A 26,426-nucleotide genomic window follows, 5' to 3' on the forward strand; every position below is an offset into this window, starting at 1 on the left:
AAGTGAAAGGTAAAGAGTAGTTGGGGAGGCCTAGAGCAGGAGCAGAGGGAAAGGCCTGTTTGAGAGTAGTAAAAGAGGCCTTCTTTAGAGAATCACAGGATAAGAGGGTGGCCTTGGAGGCACTGGAACCTTTAAGTAGATCATAAAGAGGCCTGGTGTGGGTAGAGAAATCAAGGATCAAAAGACAGCAGAAATTAACTGTAGCCAAGAAGGAACACAGTTGTCTAGTAGTAGTGGGATGGGGAATGTTCAGGATGGCCTGAATGCAGTTGGCAGTAAGAGCATGAGAGCCTAGAGAAATATGGAAACCAAAATAAACAACAGAATAAGAACAAAGTTGCAATTGCTCCTTGGAAACTTTGAGACAATCCTCAGCTAACTGAATCAGTAAGTGCAGAGTATCCTCAACAGAGACTTGGTAAGTAACAGAGCAGAGGAGGAGGTCATCAACATATTGAAGCAGGGTAGAACTTTTAGGGAAATGGAAAGAGTTGAGAACAGAGTGTAGAGCATGAGAAAAAATAGAGGGGGAGTGGATGAACCCTTGTGGGAGGTATGTCCAGGTATAATGCTGACATTCAAAGGTAAAATAGAAGAGGTATTGGGATTCTGGGCCAATGGAAATAAAAAAGAAAGTGGAACACAAATCTAAAACAGAGAAGACAAGAGACTCAGGGGGTATCTTATAAAGGAGAGTGTAAAGAACAGGGTCCACTGGAACACAAGGCAAAACAATGGAATCAATGTCCCATAAGTCCTGCAAAAAGCGGTAATGGATGGGACTTTCTTGAGTGGCAGGTTTAGGGACAGGAAAGATGGTGGAATTGCGAAGGACAAGAGTAGCTGGTGGAATTTTCACTAAAATGCCCTGGGCCAAAAGATCTTGAATAGCAGGACAAATGCCCTCAATGGCAGCAGGCTTTAAGGGAAATTGAGGCCTGCAGGGCAACTGGCAGGAATGGTCAACAGGAATGACATCAGGAGGGATAGCCAGATAACCTACATCATTATTGTCCTTAGCCCAAAGGGACTCAGGGACAATTGAGAGGTCTAGTCCAGGAGAGCAAAAGAGAAGAAAAGGGGAGCAGGGAGTATACCATAGGGAGAATCTAAGCAGGCTTGCATTACCAGGGCTCCAGACGGAACTCTGGTACATAGCTCCTGGTCAAGGCCATAACTGGAATGTTCCATAGACAGTCCAGGACATGGAGACAAGACAAGGAACAAGGCGAAGATATCGGCGGAGCACCACCGTCGGGCACATGGCCTTGCATTCTGTTGTGTTCTGTGGTGGTTTAGTGTGCCCATGGGCCTCAGCCCGACCCAGACCTTCCAGGCCGAGCCAAGGATTGATGGTGGCTCCGCATGGCTGATGACCAACAAAACCCAAAAGTAACAGATAGGGATGTGCATTCATTTTTCACGAATTAGACAATGTCACCGATATTGTCTAATGCATCACGGTTCAGTAGCACCAATATACGAAGTGATTTTTGCCAAAATTTTGGCAAAATTCGTATTTTGTGTTAGTGCGCACTAACGGAGTTACTGTGCACTGCATATCTCTTAGTGTGCAGTAATACCAATTAGTGCGCACTGTTTCTAGCTAACGAACTCTTCATGAATTGATACTTTTAAATTTTTAAGTAGCATTTTTTTAGTGCGCACTAACATTAGTTATAGTGCACTACTACATACTTAGTGCACTGTAAGTTCTATTAGGGTGCACTAACTAACCTGTTGGTACGCACTAACGGGCCTTAATGAGCATTAACATATAGCTAGTGCGCACTATCTCGGGTGGTGTACTGCGCACTAATGTGTAGAAAGTGCGCACTAACTGGCTGTTAGTGTGCAGTAAGGCCTGTTAGTTCGCACTAATGCACTTCGTTGAAAATTGCCAAAAAAAAAAAATGAACCGTGGGAAATCAAAATTTCCCATGGAGCACCCGATCCAAAGCCTGAACCGAAATGTTTAAATGAAGCACATCTCTAGTAACAGAAGCCATGAACCTTGGATTTATTATGGACACTACATTGTCACTGAAACCTCAAATCTCCAAGGTTATTAAATCCTCATACTTTAAACTTCATTTGTTATGTAGTTTAAACCTTTTCTAAGTCAGGCAGATTTGAGGACAACTGTACAATCTATTGTACTGACTCCTCTTGACTACTGTAACTCTTTATATTTGGGACCCACAAAAATCTCCGAGAACCCTGCAATTAGTGCAAAGCTCAGCAGCCAGGGTTATTTCATGGGTACCAATTAGAGAACATTTTACCCCTACCTTGATTAGCTTACATTTCTTACCAATAAAATGGAGGATTATTTTTAAAGTTATCCTGCTTGTGTTCAAAGGCATCAATGAGCTCACCCCTCCCAGTTTTAATGCAGCATTAAAACTGTATCCATTTTCCTGCTAAGATCATCAGATCATCATTTATTTATTTATTTGTTTAGTTTTATATACCGTCATTCGGTTTAGCCATCATAACGGTTTACAAAAATCAAACAGAGTATAAACCATTAAAAACATTGATGCATAAATTAATAGTGGAAAAGAAGAAGGGATCGGGGAGAGGTTGGTGGTGAAAAAGGGAGCATAAGGAAAAGAAGGGAAAAGGATAGTGGTAACAGTATTGGTATTTAAACATATTCAGGATGGTCTTCTAGTGCTGTTAATTATAAGTTCATATTGCTATTATGATGGTCGTTGCCAGACAATATTTCATTATCTCTTTTGCATGAGTATGGTTGGTAGTCTTGGTTAAAATTAGATTGTTGAAATAAATAATCATTAATGTAGACTTTATGAAAAAGAAAAGTCTTTAGATCTTTTTTGAAAGTTTTGATATTCGTTTGAGTTCTTAAATAAGGTGGTAAGGAGTTCCATTTTTTAGGACAGGCTATGGAGAAAACTCTATTTCTTGTTGTTGAAAGATGAGCCTCTTTGATGGGTGGAATTATTAGACTAGAGGTATTATTTGATCGAAGATTCCTGCTGTTGTTCTGTGATGTGATTTTTAAGCTTGTTTGTTTGTGGTGATCAGAATGAATTAATTTGTGTATAATTATTAAAATCTTATAATCAATTTGTGATTTAATAGGGAGCCAGTGTAGTGAAGATAATATAGGGGTAATGTGATCATTCTTTTTTTTTCCAGTTAAAATTCTTGCTGCAGCATTTTGAAGAATCTGTAAAGGATTGATATTGATATATGGAAGGCCAATCATAAGGGAATTACAGTAGTCAATAGTTGAGAAGATAATTAGTTGTAAAACTGTTCTGAAATCTACTAAATTTAGAAAAGGTCTTATCCGCCGTAGAATTAGGAGTTTGTGATAACCTTCTTTGATTTTGGTGGTAATGTGGTTATTATAAGATAGGATATTGTCAATTATTACTCCAAGGTTTCTGGCGTGATTGACAGGGGATATTGGCTTAATTTGATTGTTAGTTGTGAATAATGGTGGTGGTAATACAATGGGTTTTTTGTTCATTATAAGTATTTCGGTTTTATCAATGTTGATTTTGAGTTTTAATTTTGTAAGGAGTTGCTTGATTGATTCAAGTAACAAAGATGTGTCTTCATAAGTATCATCAATGGAGTTTCTTATGGGAATTAAATGTTGTATGTCATCAGCATAAAGGTAGTGGGTGATTTGCAGATCATTTAATAGCTGGCAAATTGGTAAGTGGTATATGTTAAATAAAGTCGCAGATAACGCTGAACCTTGAGAAACTCCAGTATTGAGTGTAATTTTTTTAGAGATGTTGTTATTAAATGAAACTTGATAAGTTCTGTTGGAGAGATAAGATGAAAATCATTGTAATGTAGTCTCAGCTAAACCAATTTCAGATAGTCGTTCTAGAGGAATTTGATGATTAACTGTGTCAAAAGCTGCAGAGAGGTCAAGGAGTACTAGTAGATATTAGAGATGTGCCTTCGTTTTTCACGATTTAGCCAATGCCAACGACATTGTCTAATTCGTCATTGTTGGGGAAGTTGGGAAAAAGAATCAAAATTCCACGAATTTTCGGGTTAAAGTCGGTTTTTTATTACTGCGCACTAACGGATGTTAGTGCGCATGGACTATCCGTTAGCGCGCAGTCGCTGGACGTAGTGCGCAGTACATGGCGCCTCACCATACTGCGCACTAACGGATTATTAGTGCGCACTAGGTACATGGCAGTGCGCAGTGATATATGTTAGTGCGCACTAACGTAAATTGATACTAAATTGACACTTTTTTTAAAATTGAAGGTTGAATATGTATTCCTATTGGGTGTCTTCTTGTTTTTTTATTCATTACCAAGGTTACCAACAGCCAAGGTGCTGTTTTTTACAGATTGTTTTATATGGGGGATGGGGAATGGGAATGGGGGATAGAGCTATTAGCTTGAAGTTCTAATCCTACTGTAGTAGTGTGTCTGTGGATATTGTGATTATGTCATCAATCATGTGACTAGAATTTGTTTGATATATTATGCATAATATTCATTTGCATCATTTTTGAATTGGCCACTTAAATTAATAGGTTTATTTTCCCTCCTACTTTTAGTCAATAGGTAGCAATAATAGCTATATAATAAGGGGTGCTCTGCTTATGTGTTGCTTTTGTTTTGTGGGTTTGAGGAGAAAACATCAGTCAATCAGTTTATAGCTAGCTGCAGCTGTTGATTTGATAGTTAGTTAATATTATACAGCCTTTATTGTTATTAAGGGGTACTAGCTGCTAGCTGGCTTAGCTAGCTGATACTAGTATCAGCCTATGATACTAGCAGCCAGCCAGTAGCCAGCCATTGCCACTAGCCACAGTAGCATATAGCTAGCTACTGGTAGCAGCCAAGCCACTAGCCAAAATAGCCAATAGCCACAACCAGTGAGCTGAGCTGAGCTCTACTCTTTTTTTCTGTTTCTTGAGTGAGCTCTTCGTTCGCAGCATTCCTAGCCTAGGCATAGGCAGGCACCAGCACTCCAGTCCAGCAGCAGGGCTTGCTTATAAAGGACAAGGTGAAGGTACTAAGGTAGGTGCGTTGATTGCTTTCTGAACATTGCAGCAGTAGAGTTTTAATAGATTTATAAAGATATAAAATTATATAATATTATATTTATCAATATTATATAGATGTATGTGTAATCTACCAGATTTATCACTAATAGTGTTTATAGCTAGCTAGCCCTAGCCAGTGACACTAGGCTAATAGCTAGCTTGGCTATTAGCCTAGTGTCACTGGCTATATTGGCTAGCTATTAAAGCCAGTGAGTCACTACTATCAAATCAATTCTACTACTAAACCTATAATTGGCCAATAGTCTGTCCAATATCCTATATTATGTATCTTGTGCTTGGCTTGAGGCTTCTGCTCCTGTGTGTGAGATCTGTGGGTAAGACTTGAAGTGGGAGGGAGAAGTTATTTTAGTTCAAAGAACAGAATAGGCCTGAAAAGGATATGAAAAAATAGGAATAGGACTTCTCTAACCTCAATGCAGAAAAGCCTAGTCACTAGCCAGTCCTGCCAGGAGGCTAGTGTAATGAGTGAACTGAAGTATTGCAGCCTAGTTTCAGTCTCAGTCTGCTGCAGTTTGATGCTCTGGCCAATGCATGGTATAAATTGCAATATAATATATTAGTAAGTATACTATATCAAATTATCAATTGTCAGTGTCACTCACTGACTAATAAATAATCACTATATCCTTCTTTGTCCTGTGGTCTGGGGGTAGCCTTAGCAATAGCTAGCTAGCTAATGCTATTAGCTCAATAAAGTTTTAAAAATGAATACCAAACTAATTTATTAACTTGTTTAATGTACTATATTTATTATATATTTCTTTGACCACAGAATCATAATGCCCCTACCAGTACCCTCTGGAAAAAAACGTGTTGCTAGTGATAGTGCTACTGGAAAGAGCTGTCTGCCAGTCCCTAGGAAAAAACTGCGATTTTTTGAGAAGAAAGAGGATGTAGAAGTGCAAGGAAACTTGTTGCAAGGGAAGGAACGAGCAAAATTTGAGGGAAAGGTGAAAAGATTAGATGAAAGAATGGTGCTACAGAAAGTATTGGATGATGATGATGAATCAGATATTGAGGAGGAGGAGGAGGAGGAGGAGGAGGAGGATGATGATCAGGAGTTTTTGGCTAGTAAACATTCTGAGGAGAAGGAGGAGGAGGAGAACAGAAGCAATGACAATGTTAGTCAGATTGCAAAACAAACAACTACTGCCAGTGCCAGCAGTATTGCTGGTACCCTGTCCCCTACACCATTTGAACATCCACGTGTGACTACTACTACTACTACTATTTCTACTACTAGTATGAAAATGACAAGTATCCAGCCTAGAGTAAGGAACAGTACAAGGACATCAAAGATTTGGAATCATTATCATGTTGTGGCTGACCAGAGATTTGGACAATGTATCCATTGTAAAAAGATGGTGAGCCGTGGAAGAATTATTGGACATCTTACTAACAGCAACATGAAATATCACCTTGAAAGAGAACATAGAGCACTGTTGCTTGCAGAAGAAGCTGGTCCCACTGTGCTTGCCCAGGTTTCAAGTAAAGCAACAGGGAAGCAGCCACAGAAGGAAAGTAGTAGTAGTACTAAAGATAAAGAAGATACAGATTGTGTGCATCTGCAGAAGCAGCAGTCTCCTCTTCCTCATCCCCAGCAGCAGCGGCAAGCTACCATGGAGCAGATGGGGTGGTGTTCTTCTGCAATGTCACAGAGCAGGAAGCAGGCAATGTCTAAAGTGGGTACACGACATATTGCTCTAATGATTGCTTTGGATGATCAGCCGCTGCAGATTGTAGAAAATGAGGGATTTAAGCGGATGCTCCATTATTTCACCCCTTACTACAAACTTCCTTCAAGAAGTACATTTAGCCGTCAGGTGCTTCCTTCCCTATACAGAAAATGTCGTGCTGAAATGCAGATTATGATGGCAAGGGCAAAGGGGAGGAGCATCCATCTCACCACTGATGTTTGGACTAGTATGAATGCAATGCATGCATATTTATCTCTAACAGCACATTGGTGGCAGCTGGATGAGGCATTAATACCTGTAAGCACTAGCAGCATTGGCAGTGGCAGTGGCAGCAGCTCCAAAAAGGTTTTGCCAGGATACCATTGGGCTTTACTGCATGCTCAAGTGCTAGACAAGAGACATACTTCCGAAAATATCTTACACGCAATTCAGGGGATGATGGAAAAATGGAATGGGCTCCTTAGAAGCAGTGATATGGAATGCTTAAATGGATTTTTCATTACTGACAATGGTTCCAATATTATTAAGGCTCTGGCTGATGGTAGATTCAACGGCATCCGATGCTTTGCACATACCCTGCATCTGATAGTGAGGGATGCTTTGGGGCTTAGTGGCAAGGAAGGTGGTACTACTAGTTGTAGTAGTCAACTCCTGAAGCGGTTGATTGAAAAGTGTCGCAAAATAGCTGGGCATTTCAATCGTAGTGTAAAAAGTGGGAAGCAACTCAGAAAGAGGCAAATAGCAGTTGGCGCACCTTTGCACAACCTTCTTCAGGATGTGCCTACCAGATGGAATTCCACCTATCTTATGTTGGAGAGGTTGTCTGAACAGCAGACACCTCTTCATGATTTGGCAATGGCAACTGAAATTGGATTGGAAAATCCTCTTGGATGTCAGGACTGGACAAACATTGCACACATGGTGCATGTCCTCAAGCCTTTCAAAGTATATACTGATGCATTGAGTTCAGCTAATGCCACTTTGGGTGGTGTCATCCCTGTAATAAACTATCTGGAGGAGGTATTAGAGGAATTTCTGCATCATCCAGATTTCTCTAAGGAAGTGTTAATGCTTGTTAAATGCTTAAAAGAGCAAGTTGAAAAAAGATTGAAACCTCTCATGCAAAGGGATTGCTATATGTTAGCCACGATGTGTGACCCACGTGTGAAAGGCAGTATTGCTCTCAAGAACAATGCTCTTACACATTGGAAAAAAAAGTTGATTACAATGGTTGAAAACATAATGTCTAACAGGGTCTGTTCCACTGCTAACGATGAAAAAGATTTAGTATCATCCTCTCAGTCTCCAACTCCATCCTGCTCAAGTACTAGTATGATCAGCTGCTCCCCTACCCCTTCCATAACACATCAAAATATGAGTCATTCCACATTTAATGAACTGCCTGCCATGTCACAAGCAATCGCATCAGCTGTTGGCAGAAGAGTTACTACTGAGTCCTACCTGCAGGAGAATGTTTCAGAACTGCATGTTAAGAGTTTTCTGTCTGAGCCAATTCAGAGCATGGACTCAGATCCCTTGAGATATTGGGCACAGAAAGCTTCAATGTGGCCTGATCTTGCAATACTAGCACAGCACTTTCTTTCCTGCCCGCCAACAAGTGTGCAAAGTGAAAGAGTATTTTCAATGACAGGGAACATAGTGAGTCCACACCGTGCACGTTTGTCTCCAGACTTAGTCGAGCAATTGGTTTTTATCAAAACGAACTTTCCACAGCTTGGGTATCCGAACTTTCCCTGTGACTGGGAGGAGTGAGTCTCTTGTCGAGGGCCGAGATCCAAGGACAAGGGGTGGAAGAGAGGCTTGGCTCTATGCAGCTGTGCTCCCCGCATCGCTTGCTGGGGCGCCCGGCCACAAGAGGCAGCAGCGGCCACAACATTGCCGCTGCTGCCTCTTGTGGCCCACAGGAGAAGCCAGTCTGGGAGTCACAAGACATGAACACTCTGTCCTGCTGCGTCTCCAACACAGGCTTCTCACTCCCAGGCTCCTTTCCCCCAATGTCCACCTCTGAGGCAGGCAAGTCCTCGCTGGGTTCTTCTGCCTCAGCGTCCATCTCCGACAGCATGATTGTGTGAATGAAGTATGAAAGAATTTCAGGCCAATACAATATTAAATTGCACTTACAGTGCACAGAGAGGTTGATACTCTAACTAAGTAGCTAGTGGCTGTACTAGTAGTAGCTAGCTACTAGCTACTGGATATCCAAGTACTAGCTACTACTTGGATATCCAGTTTATATCCAACTAGTAGCTGCTACTACTACTAGCTACTAGTTGGATATAAACTGTTACTGTCTGTTATATCCACTACTGTAACAATATATTGATTAACCAAATATATACAGACACCCTTGAGTGTAATAAAAAGAGAAAACTGAGCACCCAGAAGTTGTACATTTCTGAAGGATTTTTTGTTCATGAGTCTGCTTTCTCCTAGTCCTTACTCCTACTTTAGTATCACAAGCATTACATTTTTTGCTTCAAATGGCTGTCTTGGTCATGGAGCAATTTTTGGCATTGACGTGTGAGTCATTGCAGTAGCTTGAGTGCTGCACACACTGCACACAGTGCACAATATTGTATTGGCCAGGTTGAAAGATGTGTGAATGGTCAGTAGCCACGGTTGAAGCCTTGACGTTGGCGCTACAGCTCACAAGTATACAACTTGTGCTAATTCAGCCAGACTGAATGTTGTATGGAAGTGTATGACTAACTTAGTTACTACTACTAAAACAATGAAATGTGTTGGATTATAATAGACATACATCCGTACATGTCTGCTCTTTGTAATTTAGTAGTACCATACTATATTATTTTGGAATAATAATTATTAGTTAAATGACTAATAAAATAATATATAAAAAAGAACAAGCAAACATTTACAATATAAACAAATTTATTTTAACATTTATATTTCACACCACCACCACAGTACACACATTTAAAAAAAAAAACAAAACAAAAAAAAAAAAACCCAGGCCAGCAGCCCAGGTCAAGGCGAAATATGATGCCTTGACTTCTTGATGTTGCAGCAGGGTCAGGCTCATGTGGAGAGGAGGGTGTCGCCACTGGAGAAACCTCCTCTGAAGCAGAGGGAACTGGCACCTCCTCCTCATGAGGCATCTCATGAGGAGGAGAAGCCATTTCCCTCTGCTCCTGAGGGGCCTCCTCCAGGGCTAACAACCTCCTCTCCACATTGCTCACACTGGCCTGCACCTCTCCGACCCTCTGCTGCAACATCATGAAGTCGGCATCATATTTCGCCTTGAACTGCCGTACTTCCTGCAGGATCTCCTCCAACTTTGAATATTGTGCACAGCAGCACTTACATGTTGGAGGAGATCCTGGAGGAAGTACGGCAGTGCTGGTGCTGGTGCTGGCACTGGCGCTGGCGCTGGTGGTGGTGCTGGTGGTGGTGCTGGTGGTGGTGCTGGTGGCAGTGGTGGGCCGCTGGCTCCTGGCAGCTTTTTCTGGTCCTATAAAGAAATTAAAATAAATAATAATTCAACATGAGACACAGAACTATACATTATACATACATTACATAGTCAGATATGACAAATAAAAAAGCAAATACTACTGGATGCGTGTGAACAAGTTTATAAAATAATCTACCCCTTATTTAGTTTATTGACCTTGAGGATTATAGAAAAATGAGGAGTCCATTGCAGGGGAGAAGGAGTGAGGGGGAGAGTGGAGGGATATCAAATCTATCAACATAGATTAGAGAGAATACATAATTTGAAGGATTGGAAGGAGAAATAATAGTCAATCTCAGGTTACACAGAATATGATGGTAGGAGATACACTACAAACCTCTTCTTTTTTTTCACCTTCAATTCTTTAGTTTACTATCATAGCCACTCAGTGTCATTTAATATATACAAATAAATAAATACACACATCCCCCCATTCCCAATCCCCAGCCACTATAACTGACTGATATAAAAAAAAAAAGATTTTGTTTTTCAGCCTCAGATAATATATACTACTGTACTGGCTGTGCCAAGATATATTATTTCCTACCTAGACCACTTGTTGTTGCTGCCTCCGTCCTCCTCTGGTGACAGCTCTGCCTCCCACTAGGCCCAGGAAGCCCCGCCTCGTCCCTACCTGGGTGTTGTTCTGTACAAGACAAATCAAAATTCAGAGAACAACAGTTAGAATTTTAAAAACAAGAATGAGATCAGACACAATGATTCATTCACTGTTATAGTAAAGAAACATTTTTAACACAAATTCCATTACAATTAATTGAATAGTTGTGTAATGTGTGTTGTTCTTGTGTAGTATTCTGAAAACAACTTACCAGGCACGGAACGGGGCAAGGTTCGGCGGACCTCCTCGAGCCACCTACCCTCGTGCAATCGCAGATGGCGACCTGAAAATTAGAGGAATATACAGGAAAAAGAATAACATTGATTAATTTTTACAACATGCCCATGTTTTGCCTTGACCTACTAGATTATTTTTTATGCAACATACAAAAGTTAGTTATACATAAATACTATTTTATTTATATTTCAATGTGGCTTTCAAAAAAATCCCAAATACCACCATTTCAAAAAGATAAATATAAATATCAATAATATACCACAGATAATTTTATTTCCTTTGTAGTCTAGTTATTAAGTATTAATACTAGTATAGTATAGGGTAAGGGTGGTACACTAGTAGCTAGCTAGCTAGTAGCTAGCTACTAGTATTTCTGTTTTTTTAAAATATATTTACTTAACATTATAACTTTTATTACTTATAGTAGTTAATTATTACATTATAATTATATAACTCACTGTATGCTACTAGTAGCTGCTACTGTAGCTAGTATTACTATCATACTCTATTTAATTTTCAATGACAAAATAATATACATAATTTATAATTGAATAATATGATCAACATTATTATTTCTCACCTTTCTTTTTGAGGTCTTCCACCTCACGAGGGTAGGAGGCCCGCCGGCAAAACTCCTCCTGGAGAGAGGCCCAGGCAGCAGTCTCCCTTTGCAGGTTAGGCCTGCTGCCTGAGGGGGTGTACAGGTTCCTCTCATCCAGGAGCATGAGCCGGGCCAGGAGGTCCACGTCGCCCTGGGTAAAGCGGGGCTTCCTGGAACTTGCTGCCACCTTGGAGGAGGACGGTGGGGAGGAGTCAGACTCCCTCCCCCTGTCCTCACCGGACTCCCTTTCACGTTCCATCCTACCATGAGAAAATAAAAAAGAAGATGAAAAAAAGTATGTGCTATAGGACAGCTGTTTGTTCAGAAGCTCACACACTAATGCAGGGAGGGGCTAGGCAGCTCCCCCCTGTCTGTGAAGCCAGCCCTCAGCCCTCACCCTCACAGTGACAGTACACTATTCAGTTCAGTGGCAGGGACATGGGGGGAGGGGAGGAGTGAGGGTCAGGCAGCTGAGCTCCCCCCCCCCTGTCTGTGAAGCCAGCCAGCCTCTCACTACGTAATGCAGGCAGGGAGGGAGCTGTCTCAGCCCTCACCCTCACAGTGACAGTACACTATTCAGTTCAGTGGCAGGGACATGGGGGGAGGGGAGGAGTGAGGGTCAGGCAGCTGAGCTCCCCCCCCCCCCTGTCTGTGAAGCCAGCCAGCCTCTCACTACGTAATGCAGGCAGGGAGGGAGCTGTCTCAGCCCTCACCCTCACAGTGACAGTACACTATTCAGTTCAGTGGCAGGGACATGGGGGGAGGGGAGGAGTGAGGGTCAGGCAGCTGAGCTCCCCCCCCCCTGTCTGTGAAGCCAGCCAGCCTCTCACTACGTAATGCAGGCAGGGAGGGAGCTGTCTCAGCCCTCACCCTCACAGTGACAGTACGCTATTCAGTTCAGTGGCAGGGACATGGGGGGAGGGGAGGAGTGAGGGTCAGGCAGCTGAGCTCCCCCCCCCTGTCTGTGAAGCCAGCCAGCCTATCACTACGTAATGCAGGCAGGGAGGGAGCTGTCTCGGCCCTCACCCTCACAGTGACAGACAGTACGCTATTCAGTTCAGTGGCAGGGACATGGGGGGAGGGGAGGAGTGAGGGTCAGGCAGCTGAGCTCCCCCCCCCCCTGTCTGTGAAGCCAGCCAGCCTCTCACTACGTAATGCAGGCAGGGAGGGAGCTGTCTCAGCCCTCACCCTCACAGTGACAGTACGCTATTCAGTTCAGTGGCAGGGACATGGGGGGAGGGGAGGAGTGAGGGTCAGGCAGCTGAGCTCCCCCCCCCCTGTCTGTGAAGCCAGCCAGCCTCTCACTACGTAATGCAGTCAGGGAGGGAGCTGTCTCAGCCCTCACCCTCACAGTGACAGTACGCTATTCAGTTCAGTGGCAGGGACATGGGGGGAGGGGAGGAGTGAGGGTCAGGCAGCTGAGCTCCCCCCCCCTGTCTGTGAAGCCAGCCAGCCTCTCACTACGTAATGCAGGCAGGGAGGGAGCTGTCTGTGTGACACTGACAATCTCTGTTAAACTTTTTTTTCACTAAATTAGCATAAAATTAAATGAAGTACTTTTGTGTGTTAAACTTTTAATTTCCCCTAATGTAAGTAACTTCATTTAATATTATTTTTATATTATTTTATGCTATTTCACCGAAAAAAAAGTGCATTAACTATTTAACTTAACCAACTAACTAATAGTAAAGTAATACTGTATAAAAACTAAAACAAAATCTTATATATTTATTATATTATACACTTACACTGGTAAAGTTGTTGATGATACTGCACACTATAGCTCAAGCACTCAGCTTCTGATTCCAATCCTGTCCTGAATGGCACTGCAGTCTGCTGCTGCTCTCCTCTGTCAGACAGCACGTAGTAAGAAAATAATTATTAGTGCGTGCAGCAAAATGGCCTCTGGGGACCTCACAGAGCATGCTCAAGAGAGCGCGCACTAATCCGCGTTTGTGCGCACTAACCAGCGGTAGTGCGCACTATCCAGCGGTAGTGCGCACTAACTACAGATGAGTTAAAATACTGATTCTACATTCCCATTGGCTGTTTTCCAGGTGGTGCGAACCAGTGGGAGCCCAGAACCGTACATTTAGCTAACGAACTCCTTAAAAATTGATACGTTTTACTTAAAAGTTGCAATTTTTGGTAGTGCGCACTAGCATTAGTTAGTGCGCACTAACGGGAACTTTGGGCACACTAACCCCATTAGTGCGCACTAACTCTGTTCGTAAAAAAAACCAAATCACACGCGAAAAACTAAACTTTTAAACGAATCGGTCGACCGAAGCCCGATCCGATTCCTAAAAACGAAGCACATCTCTAGTAGATATTGCTTTCCATTATCAAATCCTCTTAAAATAGTATCATTTAGAGAGAGAAGGAGAGTCTCAGTATTTAGGTTTTTTCTGAAACCATATTGGTTTGGAGATAGGAGGTTGTTAGTTTCCAGGTAATCATCGAGTTGAGAGTGAACAACTTTTTCAATGATTTTGGCAATAAAGGGTAGATTTGAAATAGGCCGATAATTTGATAGGTTATTCGGATTGAGGTTATTCTTTTTTAATATGGGTTTGATAATTGCAGATTTGAGACAATTAGGATAATTTCCTTCAGTAAGTGATAGATTGACGATCTTGGTGATTAAATTTGTTATAATAGGTTCAATTGACTTGAGGCTTGTAATGTGTATGCTATCCAGAGGGTGGTTGGCAGGATTCATTTTCTTGATGATAGACTGAATCTGGATGTTGGAGGAGGTGTCAAAATGGGTCCATTTTGATTTTATTTTTGTGTTCAGACATATAGATTGGGTGTTATTGATGAAGTTGGATTGAATAAGGTTTAAAATTTTATTATTAAAGAAATCAGCAAAATCATTACTACTGTAGGAAGTACAAGTAGGTTTATGAGTAATCTTTGTGAGGATTGAACTATTGAAAAGAGCATCATGGGATTATGATGAAATTTATTATTTTTTTTTGAGAAATATTATTTTTTTGCATTATTGATGGAGTATTTATATTGTGCTAGGTGTGTTCGATATCTATTTAGAGTGACTGAGTTTTAGTTTTGTCTCCATTCTCTTTCTTTTTTTCTGAGTATTCGTTTAGATGTTCTAATGGAATCATTATACCATGGATTGTTGTGCCTTGATGGTTTTATTGATTTGGATATGATTGGATTTATGTTATCAGCTACTTTTTTGGTGATCATTAACCAAGATGTTATGGCTTCATCTGCTGACCGTACCCTCTCCTAATATAATTTGCCTCGATGAGACTAGGGAAAAAATTTTTATGTTCAAGGCCCATTGTTATGGAATTCCCTTCCCCTTAAATTAAAGGAGGAAGTTTTATTACCAAAGTTTAGAAAACTTCTTAAAGCACACCTATTTTATCAGGCATTTATGAACACATAGTTGCTGGAACAGTCTGTTGAACAGTCTATGATGTTTTCAGCTCAGTATGTTGGAGTGGTCGCTAAGATTAGTTTGTTTAATTTTATTGTTATCTTTTGTTTTTAGTTTTTAATTATTTTATTGTCTTATTAATTTGTTTGTCTTTCATCGATTGTATTTTTATGAGTTTATTATGAATGTCACTTCTGTTAAACTGCATAGGAATTTATATTTGTGGTATATAAATATAATAAATAAATAAGCCTTTGCTTTCCAATTAGAGGATCACTGTCAAAGTAGGAACTCATAACTTTTTTCCTTCTGAAGAAACAGAGGTATTATCTGATTCCACCACATCTCTTGATGTCTCATGTAAAGTAGGAATATCCCACTCTAAGGGCCTCATTTTCTAAAGTATCGCAGGCCTGCGATACTTTAGGGAATGAGGGGCAGGGGGCCGAAACGGGGGCGGGCCTGCGCTAGCTGGCAGCGATCGCACCGTCGTGGTGCGATAGCTGCCGGTTTCGCACCTAATAGCGCCACCATAGGAGGTGTAGCTATTGGGAGTGAACTCGGACGCGAAAAGGGCCTTACCTTTTCGTCGTCCGCGGTGTCTTCACAGAATCGGCCCCGGTGACACCCTGACTCCTCCTCTTCCAGGGCCGACTCCACCCCCATTTTGGTATCGCACGTGAAAAGGGACATTTCGCGTGCGAAACGTCCCTTACCGCGTGCGATACGTTTAGAAAATAAGGCCCTTAGTCAGGCTTAGGTGATCCCTCAATGGTCTGAACAATGTTCTTTTGTGGACCCAATGGGCAGATGAGTGCCTGCATAACCAAAAAAAAGCAGTCTCCTTGATATACCTGGAGAATATAGCTCATGTTAGCATTAATATAAGTAATACATTCTAATGGTTCTCAGGACTAATGTATAGCTTATAGTGCTGCAAGTGTCATTTATCTATGGCCATGATTTCTCTTGGGGAAGACCTATAAATGCTGCTGTTGTAGCAGTGCCATTGCGGAAGAAATGCATGCCATATAAACTTATTTCACAGCCAATGGCTGTGAAGATCATGTTTAGAACTCTCATGAATTAAAAATTAGAAAGGAGCAGGCTATTCTTTTAAAGTAATAAGAAAGGCTGAAAGGCCAAGCATGCATTAAGGTTCTGTACTAAGTATGTAATCTCACCTCAGCTTAGCTCCCTACTCCTTCTAGTCTGTTTTTGACCTGCAAATTAGAATCATAATTCTGCTATGCCTAAAGTGAATGATTCTTATCATAAGCCCAGTTGTGTGTTTAATGAGCAGACAGTCTGGGGAACCTGCTGGCTCACTCATAATGCTCTGAAAAATGATAGCAAAAATGCACACCTGAAAAAACATATTTCAAAAGCATTCAAACATACTGATTGCAGAGCTTTTAATAACATTTTAGGGCAATCATGTGTGATTAGTTTTCTGTTGTCAATCCTTAGACCCAGTGAATTAGCATACTCCGTATCATCTTTTTAACATGTTTTTATCTTTGCTGTTAACTGTTGTGATTGATAACAGAACAATGGTATATAAAGATAATAAATAAATAAATATAATAATTTGTTTGTTGGATCATCCTTCCCTAATGGATGGACAAAGCAGCCTATCCTGGCTATCTTATCTGCCATTGATGATCTGGATATGCCTTCCAGCTTACACTGTAGTATAAGATGTACAATTTTGATAATTTTAATTGGCCATGAGTATTAGGTGCCCATCTGCATGGCAAATAATTGGTAGTCTGATTTGGCCCTAATGTAGCTTTTTCTGTGCTAAGTGCCAGGGTTCATGAGTCACCATGCCTCTGAGGGTCAAAATGCCATACTGTCTCAGAGACCGGTGTTCCTTTGGCATCGGCAAATGGTGCCAGGGATCTGAAAAAGCACCACTTAAGGCAGGCCAATGAATCAGCTTATATCACTATTAAGTCCTGGAATGGCGCTAAGGAAATACCTACAGTACCTAAATGTAATCTGCTTTGAAGTGCCTGGAAAAACAAAATTATAAATAAATAAATAAATAAATAAATAAAATGTGCAGTGTGAAATGTTATTGTTATGCTGAAGTCATTATAGATCTAATTTTCTCAGGAGGGAGATCACTTCCTGTGTTCTAGCTGATGTCCTATTGATATCTTCTATGATTGCCATATTGTGAGATCTGAACATGATATCTTTGTTTCTAGGAGAGAGCCACGTAAAAAGGAGGAAGGGCACAACTTAAATGGAGTGGATGCCAGCCCTCCCCTTCCCCTGATTTGTCCTTATATGCATTAGTGTGAAGCATATCTCTACCACATAGGACAACACAGGGGCACCCCTTCCAACTTACCAGCCCTTCTACTGTGGCTAACAAGGATGGGGATTGGTGACACATTGTTATTATACATGGCCATCCCACTTCTGGAGATAATGGGTGGGTGCCTGTGTACCACCAAAGTTGTGGCTCCCTTCCCCTTCTTCCTAGGAGAGAGGTGGAAAAGCTCCTTTTTGTGCAGATACAAACGTAGTTCAATTATTTGGGAAACATCAATACTTAGGAAGTAGATTTTTAAAGAATGCTATCCAAACTATGCCATTGACATGACAAGGGTACAGCATACCAACAGACTAGTCCTCTGTGCGCTTTGGCACGGACGAATTGCCTAATAAATTAGGTCTCTAATTTGGTACTCAAATACTAGATCACACCTCATTTCAATGTTTTCTTTCTTTCTTTTCTTTTTTTTTTTTTTTTTTTACCAAAATCTCACAATAGAACCCAAATTTTGAAAGTAGTAAGGTCCTCTTTCATGTATCTGCATCAGATCCACCAACTATGACATTTCCTTGATAAATGAAATCATGCTACTGTTATCCAAGCCTTAATCACCAGTCAAATTGATTACTACAATTCCTTATACAGCAGCATCTCGCAATACAGAAAGTACTGCCACAAGAATTTTGGTAGATGCAAAATAAACTTATCATATCAAGCCTATTCTACGTCATCTTCACTGCCTCCCAGTAGAACATAAGAAAATAAGATATGCCATATAGGGTCAGACCAAGGGTCCATCAAGCCTAGTATCCTGTGTCCAACAGTGGCCAACCAAGTCAAAAGTAAGTACCCAAACATTAATGAATAGATCCCAAGCTACTATTCCTTATTGATTAATAGCAGTTTATGGACTTCTACTCTAGGAACTTATCCAAAACCTTTTTTAAACCTAGTTACATTAACTGCCATAACCACTTCCTCTGGCAATGAATTCCAGATCTTAATTATGCATTGAGTGAAAAAGAATTGTCTTATATTTGTTTTAAATGAACTACTTACTATCTTCATGGAATGCCCCCTATTCCTTGTATTATCTGAAAGAGAAAATGACCAATTCACATTTACCCGCTCAAGTCTTTTCATGATTTTGTTGACCTCTATCATATCTCCTCTCAGCCATCTCTTCTCCAAGCTGAACAGCCCTAACCTCTTTAGCCTTTCCTTATAGGAGAGCCATTCCATCCCCTTTATCATTTTGGTTGCCCTTCTCTGCACTTTCTCCAGTGCCAACTATATCTTTTTTGAGATGCAGTGACCAGAGGTGCACAGAGTATTCAAGATGCTATATTATAGAGACATTATGACATCCACCATTTTATGCGCCATTCTCTTCCTAATAATTCCTAACATTCTGTTTGCTTTTTTGACTACCACAGCACACTGAGCTGACAATTTCAATGTATTATCTAGAGATGTGAATCGTGTCCTCGATCGTCTTAACGATCGATTTCGGCTGGGAGGGGGAGGGAATCGTATTGTTGCCGTTTGGGTGTGTAAACTATCGTGAAAATCGTTAAAATCGTGAGCCGGCACACTAAAACCCCCTAAAACCCACCCCCGACCCTTTAAATTAAATCCCCCACCCTCCCGAACCCCCCCCCCCAAATGCTTTAAATTACCTGGGGATCCAGCGGTGGTCCAGAACGCAGCGGTCCAGAACGGCCCCCTCAATTGAATCCTGTTGTCTTCAGCCGGCGCCATTTTGCAAAATGGCTGCCGCAAAATGGCGGCGGCCATAGACGAAAACGATTCGACGCAGGAGGTCGTTCCGGACCCCCGCTGGACTTTGGCAAGTCTTGTGGGGGTCAGGAGGCCCCCCCAAGCTGGCCAAAAGTTCCTGGGGGTCCAGCGGGGGTCAAGGAGCGATTTCCTGCCGCGAATCGTTTTCCGTACGGAAAATGGCGCCGGCAGGAGATCGACTGCAGGAGGTCGTTCAGCGAGGTCCGGAAATCTCGCGAGGGTTCCGGACCTCGCTGAACGACCTCCTGCAGTCGATATCCTGCCGGCGCCATTTTCCGTACGGAAAACGATTTGCGGCAGGAAATCGCTCCTTGACCCCCGCTGGACCCCCAGGAACTTTTGGCCAGCTTGGGGGGGCCTCCTGTCCCCCACAAGACTTGCCAAAAGTCCAGCGGGGGTCCGGAATGACCTCTTGCGTCGAATCGTTTTTGTCTATGGCCGCCGCCATTTTGCGGTGGCCATTTTGAAAAATGGCGCCGGCTGAAGACCTCACGATCTAGTGTGCCGGTTTTCGTGCTCTCCCCCTTCCCCCGATTTAGCCACGGACTGCCGCTACGGAGGACTCCCAGGTAATTTAATGCATTTGGGAGGGGGGTTCGGGAGGGTGGGGGATTTAATTTAAAGGGTCGGGGGTGGGTTTTAGGGGGTTTTAGTGTGCCGCTGGACCACCAGGTAATTTAAGGCATTTGGGGGGGGGGTTCGGGAGGGGGGGATTTAATTTAAAGGGTCGGGGGTGGGTTTTAGGGGGTTTTAGTGTGCCGGCTCACGATTTTAACGATTATGACGATACTTTACACACACAAACGGCAACAATACGATTCCCTCCCCCTCCCAGCCGAAATCGATCGTTAAGACGATCGAGGACACGATTCACATCTCTACTGAATTCCATTGCTTTATTAATTACAAATTCTGATTTGATTGTAAGTTGTTCTATTACCTCTGTTCATTTAAATATATTGTGATCCACTTTGAGACCAACTGTGGAAAAGGCAGAATATCAAATATGCAAAATTAAATAAATAAATTAATATTTTTGCTTATTGGCTTTACAAATTTTATTTTTCATATATTGCAACATTTCATTTATTCTACTTTTCACCAAATATATATTATAGAATTTAATAAATGTTTTCCAGAAAATGTTAAATATAGTTTTCCTTAACATATACTGGCATTACAAAATATTCTCTAGCTGCAGTACAATCATGAAGAGAAAAACAAATCCTTTAAACTGTTTCCATACTGAGAGCCTGTTATGTGTGCAAATAGATTAAAAGGATGTATAAAGGTGTATCTTTAAATGACTACAAATAGCTATTTTACTGGAGTTGCCTCGGCTACATCAGTAGCCCCCTAAATGTTCAAAAGCTATAGCCAGAGGCAAGGTCCAAAGCCACCTGCTTATCCAAAGGACTTTTATAAGAGAAAGTTGATATGATATATTTACATTGATTTTTCTTAAAACACTGTAATGAATAAAGGCTTCTACTTTTAAAAGGTTGTATTGACATAAAAAATACTCTTTTTAGTTATAGCCTATTCTTGCTTAGAAATGGCTTCCTATGGGCTTATTTGAATAAAAGAAGGAGTATTTTACATTCACTCAGTACAAAAAAAAATCTAATTTCAATTTCAACTTGGACTGTACTTAGCAGACAAAACTTTAATTTTATTTAAAAGATAGCTTTCCATATTTATTCCTGATTATTTTTAATACAATTATACTTTGTACATTTCAGTTATTTTATTATTCTGAAAGTTGCATGACTGGATATTTAATGCAATATACATTAAATACTTATCTTTGTTGACTCTAGGATATTCCAACAAATGTAGATAGAGAATGGGGTCAACATAAATAAAATAGAAACATAGAAAGATGACAACAAAATAAGACCATGGTGGTAATTTTAATAGGAGATACACTTGCAAATGTAACATACTATTATAGCAATTTTAGAAAGTCATTTACACACATAAAGTGCACTTACACGTGAATATCCTTTGGACAAGTCAATGGGATTTATTATAACAGTTTTCAAAACCACACTTACAAGGGTATAGAGCATTTACATATATAAAACTCACTGCTAAGTGTGTAAATACTTTATAAAATCACATCTCATATGTTCTATTCAGTATTCACTATAATAGACACAGAGAAACATGATTGCAGAAAAAGACCATATGACCTAATCAGTCTGCCTATCCATCCAAATAATTTAGCATCACTTTCTTAGAGATCCCTGTATTTATCCAATGCGCTCTTGAATTCAGATATAGTTTTTGTTTCCACCAACTTCACTGGGAGTCTGCTCCATGCATTCCCCACCTTCTCGTAAAGAAATATTTCCTAAGATTACTCCTGAATCTACCGTTTCACCCTTATTTCACTACGCCTCATTCTAGAGCCTCCTTTCCATTGAAAATAGCTTACTCCTATTCATGGAAACCTTTGAAATATTGAATATCTCTGTCATATCTCCCCTATCGCATCTTTCCTCTAAGGTATACATGCTTAGACCTTTACGTTTATCCCGAAATGATTTAGAACAAAGAGTGCTGACCATTCCAGTAGTCACACTCTGGACCAACTCCACCCTTTCTATATCCTTTTAAAGATGCAGTCTCCAGACTTGTACACAGTTTTCCAAGTGAGGTCTCACCAGGGACCTATACAGGAGCAATATCACCTCCCTTTTCCTTGCTGACCATTCCTCTCACCATGCAGCCAAGCATCTTTCTGGCTTTTACCATCACTTTATCAACCTGTTTAGCAACTTTAAGATGATCAAATAACAATTATCCCCAGATCCTGCTCTTCCATCGTGCATACAAGAATTTCACTTCTAATACTCGGGCCGATACAGTACAGTGCGCTCCGACGGACGCGCGTTTTCGACGCGCTAGCGTTACCCCTTATTCAGTAAGGGGCCGAAAACACGCGTCCAACCCCCCAAACCTAATAGCGCCTGCAACATGCAAATGCATGTTGATGGCCCTATTAGGTATTCCCGCGCGATTCAGAAAACAAAATGTGCAGCCAAGCCGCACATTTTGCTTTCAGAAATTAGCGCCTACCCAAAGGTAGGCGCTAATTTCTTCAGGCACCGGGAAAGTGCACAGAAAAGCAGTAAAAACTGCTTTTCTGTGCACCCTCTGACTTAATATCATGGCGATATTAAGTCGGAGGTCCCGAAAGTTTCCAAAAGTAAAAAAAAATAAATAAATTTGAAGTCGGCCAGCAGCTGTTGGGTCGATAACCGGATGCTCAATTTTGCCGGCGTCCATTTTCCGAGCCCGTGGCTGTTAGCGGCAAAATTGAGCGTCGGCTGTCAAACCCGCTGACAGCCGCTGCTCCGGTCCAAAAGGAAGCGCTAGGGACGCGCTAGTGTACCTAGCGCCTCCTTTTGCCTGTTTTTACCACTGGGCCTCATTTGAATAGGAATCACGCGTACAGGAGAGCGGGCAAACGCCCGCTCTCCCGCGGACTTTACTGCATCGACCCAACTGTAACTTTCCCTTGGGTTTTTGCACCTTAAATGCATTACTCTGCATTTTTTATCATTTAATTTTAGCTGCCAGACCTTAGACCATTCCTTGAGATTCACTAGATCTCTTCTAATGTCTCTGACTCCTTCCTGGCTGCCCACCCTGTTACAGATATTGATATCATCAGCAAAGGACAAACATTTCCTGACAACCATTCCATTAAGTCTATCACAAAAATGTTGAAAAGAATCAGTCCAAGGACTGTTCCCCAAAGCACACCACTAGTAACAACTCTCTCCTCAGAGAAAACTCCATTTACCACTACCCTTTGTTGTCTCCCACTCAGTCAGCTTGTAATCCAGTCAGTCACTCTAGGATCCATAATAAGGATGCGCAATTTATTTATAAATCTTTTGTGTGGAACTGTGTCAAAAGCCTTGCTGAAATCCAAGTACACTCCTTCCTGGGCAGGACAAATTTCAGGCAATTTACCCAGGTAAAATGGTTTGACTGAAAATTGCCCTCCACTGCCCTGTTAAAAATACTTTCTGTCTAAAGAGGAAACATAAGCAGTAATAAATCACGTAATCCCTGATGTATGAATTTAAGCGCTATGGCAACAAACAGAGTGCCAACAGTGCCCACAATATATGAAAAACGCTTACATTTGTCAGAATTGACCAGTCATAATAGGCTTCATCGTGGGAGCAGTTCACTTTATGACTCAGCCTTATTTATAATCATCGGTCAAGTGAACAAATCTTTAAACTTACACGAAGGCGCAGATTTGTTTGCACAACCCGGCGCAAACAAATTTGTGCCTGATTTTATAACATGCCGTGCGAATGTTATAAAATCCAGGGTCGGCGTGCACAGGGGGGAACTTTTTTTTGTTCCCCCCCACCTTTCCCTCCCTTCCCCTATCTATCCCACTCCCCAGCCCTAACTAAATCCCCCCCACCTTATTTCATGGAGTTATGCCTGCCTCTGGCCTCTGGCAGGCGTAACTTGCACGCGCCACTGGCACCCTGCCCCGGCACAGGCCGCTGTGCCGGAGCACTCGGCCTCGCCCCTGGACCGCCGTCACACCTCCGGCCTTGCCCACGGACCGCCACCATGCCCTAGATACGCCCCCGGCCAGCCTCTTATTCGAAGCCCCGGGAATTACGTGCATCATGGGGCTTGCGCGTGCTGCCAAGCCTATGCAAGATAAGCTCGCGCGCGCAGAGGGAGGCAGGGGGAGGTTTTTGGGGGTTGCGCATGTATCTTACGTGCACAACCCTTTGAAAATCTACCCCATATTTTTTTTATTTTTAAATTTTGCTTAGTGAATATAACTTATCTCAAAAATCACCGCTGCTTTATTGAATAGCTCTGAAGCCTTAGTTCTTAACATGCCCGACATAGGTCAATGTTTCGAACATAGCCATTCTTTTTCAAGGGCTTAATTGCAGCATTGTATTTGTAGTCTTTAAAGTCTTGAACATGGCGTTTCTGCGTTCTTTTTCCTGTATCACAGAATCCTAGAGTGACTAACTGGATCCTAGAGTGACTGACTGGGTTACAAGCAGCTAAAAGGTTTTTGGAAATTATCCAAAACATTTTAAACCCAGCTACGCTGTCTGCTTTAACCACATCTTCTGGCAATGAATTCCAGAGCGTAATCATGCATTGAGAGAAAAAGAATGTTCTCTGATTTGTTTTAAAAGTTCTACTTGCTAACTTCACGGAGTGCACACTAGTCCTTGCATTATCTGAAAGAGTAAATAACCATTTCACATTTACCCATTCATGTCCTTTCATAATTTTGCAGATCTCTATCATATCCCTCCTCAGCCATCTCTTGTCAAGCTGAAAAGCCCTAATCTCTTTAGCCTTTGCTCATAAGAGGGGCCAGTCCATGCCATTTATCACTTTGGTCACCCTTTGGTCACCCTTATCTATACTTTCTCCAGTGCAACTATATCTTTTTTGAGATGTGATGACCAGAATTGCACACAGTATTCAAGGTGCGGTCTAACAATTGAGTGATACATTTGTAATTCCCTTCCTAATAATTCCTAACATTCTGTTTGCTTTTTTGACCACAATAGCACACTGAGCTGATGATTTCAATGTAATATAAACTATGATACCCAGATCTTTTTCCTGGGTGATAACTCCTAAAATGGAACTTATCATCATATAGCTATAGCATAGGTTATTTTTCCCTATATGCATCACCTTGCACTTCTCCACATTATGTTTCTTCTTCCATATGAATGCCCAATCTTCTAGTCTCACAAGGTCCTGCAATTTATCACAATCCACTTGTGATTTAGGTACTCTGAATAATTTTATATCAGCTGCAAATTTTATCATGTCGGCCCCTATGACATAGTGAGGGCAAAGGCGATCGGCGCCATTTTGAATACTGGCATCCGACGGCTGGAGTGCAGGAGATTGCTCCCGGACCCCCGCTGGACTTTTGGCAAGTCTTGTGGGGGTCAGGAGGGTCCCTCAAGACTTTCCAAAAGTCCCTGGTGATCCAAAGGGGGTCCGGGAGTGATCTCCTGCACTCGGGACATCGGCTGCCAGTAATCAAAATGGCGCCAATAGCCTTTGCCCTTATTATGTCACAGAGGCTACTGGTGCCATTGGTCAGCCCCTGTCACATGGTAGGAGCACAAGATGTTGCCGATGGCCATGTGACAGGGGCTGACCAATGGCATCGGTAGCCCCTGTGACATAGTAAGTCAAAGGCTATTGGTGCCATTTTGAAATGGCAGCCGAGGGTGTGAGTGCAGGGGATGGCTCCCGGACCACCCGCTGGACCACCAGGGAGTTTTGGTAAGTCTTGGGGGGTCAGGAGGGTGGGGGGCTTGTTTTAAATTGATTCCTTTAGGCTGCCAAATAATTCAGCGCATATTCATTGTATTCTTGGGGAATCATGATACGTTTCGCTTTCCCACGAATACAACAAATATGGCCTTATACATTGCGGATTCCCAATTTGTAGGGAATGAATGCATACCCCTACTGGTCTATAGCTTCCCAGATCATCTCAGGAACCCTTTTTATATATTGGAGTTACTGTGGCTATCTTAAGTCTTCAGGAACAATGGATGATTTTAATGATAGGTTAAAAATTACTTAAATTTCATTTTTTAGTTCTTTCAGTACTCTGGGATATATACCATCTGGTCCTGGTGATTTGCAGCTCTTCTGTTTGTCAGTCTGGACTACTATATCTTTCATGTGAAGGAGGTAAAGTTGCTGCCATGGTGACTAGCATGGATGCTTGATGAGGTTCCCATATTGCTGACCTATTGCTGCCATTCTCATTCCTATGGCTCAGAGTAAAAGGAGTATACATGAAAAGTAAGGAGATTGATAGAGGAGAAATTTGAAGGAGAAAAAGGAAAGAGCAGGAGCAGAACCTGGGAAAGAAAGAGAGGATCTTTTTGGGGAGGAACCAGTAAAAGGAAGCAAGAGAGGAATTTGAGGAGAGTACAGGAGAGGAATTTGTGGGGGGTACTGTAGGAAATACTAGAAGTTTCACTACCTGAATGAAGCAAAATGTGAATTCTCACTTCATAATATGGACCTATGAATTTTTAGGCCACACCTTTTTATATTTGCTTGTTATTATTTTCAATTGTTTTCATTTATGGGAAGAATGCTATGATTCTTTTATCAATGATTGTTCCTTTGTACTAT

Source organism: Rhinatrema bivittatum, chromosome 3 (assembly GCF_901001135.1).
Source record: "Rhinatrema bivittatum chromosome 3, aRhiBiv1.1, whole genome shotgun sequence".
In the NCBI taxonomy this organism is placed as follows: Eukaryota; Metazoa; Chordata; class Amphibia; order Gymnophiona; family Rhinatrematidae; genus Rhinatrema; species Rhinatrema bivittatum.